The sequence below is a fragment of the Penaeus monodon genome, chromosome 33, assembly GCF_015228065.2.
Source record: "Penaeus monodon isolate SGIC_2016 chromosome 33, NSTDA_Pmon_1, whole genome shotgun sequence".
Lineage (NCBI taxonomy): Eukaryota > Metazoa > Arthropoda > Malacostraca > Decapoda > Penaeidae > Penaeus > Penaeus monodon.
In genome coordinates, this window is record NC_051418.1 from 8550769 (window position 1) to 8552183 (window position 1415).

Consider the following 1415-nt stretch of genomic DNA (forward strand, 5'->3'; position numbering starts at 1 on the left):
TGTGAATGAATTTGTGAACTAGCTATTAATACTTAGACATATGCAGTAGTCAGATCGATCGAGGCCTGACCACCAGAGAGAATGCAGAACTGGAGAGCGCTCAGGGGGGCGGGAAGAAGGATGACCTCCGTGACGAGCGAGAGGCGTAACGTCGTCATCATAAAGGTGCGCTGCCCGCCTCGGCCGCCTGATGACGGGCGGCGCAGGGCAGGGGTGTATCGCCCGCCCTCGCCACGCTTTGTCTGAGGAACGGCGCGGTTTGTACGCGTTCCGCCGAACTCCTGCTAGCGATGGCTTTATGGCAGGGCCTCGGGGATGATGGCTGTGATACGGATAATGAAGGAAATGAGAAGGATAGTCGTGACGAGCGCACGTACATATACACGCACATGGGAACGCTCATACGTCCGAGCCATTCAGATGAGTAATAGAGTATTAACGCGACATGGCAGCAATCATGATCTGTTTAGCGCTCATCTCATGCATGACGCAGCTGTCTTGTTCCCGGTCTTCTCCGTGATAGCAGGGACGTGACGTGATAGGCTGGGTATCTGCCTTATCGATGTTTGGATACAGGCGGGGTTGAATAAAATGAATGGGATTTTTGAATAAATGAATGTATGTGATGCTATTACGTACTTTGTAAAGATCGTCTGCCATTTGTGAAATGTTCGTGAGATGAGCGGCTGTTTGTCCGCCGTGTGTTTTGTACTCAACGTCTGCCGTCTGTCTGACGTTTGCTTTGGAGGTCACAGCTGTCATAGGAATGCTAGGGAGTCAAAAATCGTCGGCATGTCATGTCAGACTCGAACTTCCTTTATATCCGCTTTGACGGTTGTGACGTCATCAGTGAGGGTCACCTGCGGCGGCTGTAACCTACCTACCCTGCTGAGGCCGCGTTGCTAGGTGCGTTGCAGCCTCGTCAACCTCACGGGAATCTCGGCCTTTGTGTCTCCTAATCTAACTATCCCGTTGCAAGAGCCTCTCTACCTGCCTGTCATTTGCGATGGCATATTGCCTGATTGCTTGTCACACTTCCTTCCTGTCTGCTTGCTTGACTCTCCGTTTATCTGTCTTCCTGCACGTCGTCCCCTATGTTTATAGATAAAAACGCCAGTCTGCTGCTTGCTTACCTGCCTACTTGCCAGTGTGCTTGCATCTCAGGTGGCTTTAAGACCGTGCTTGAATTAAAATAACGTGAAAATACGTTTACACATAAATCTCGTTGTGGCCTCATTCAGTGGCATTTATATGTACGTAAATGCATTTGTATTTTACATAAACTCGTGCGTATTTCACACAAGCATTCACGCATACACGATTTTTCCCCACTCTAAAAATGCATTCACGTATGTTTTATTGGCTTGGGGAATGTATTTTATATCACTTTTTTATTGTGTGCGTGAGTGCCGGTC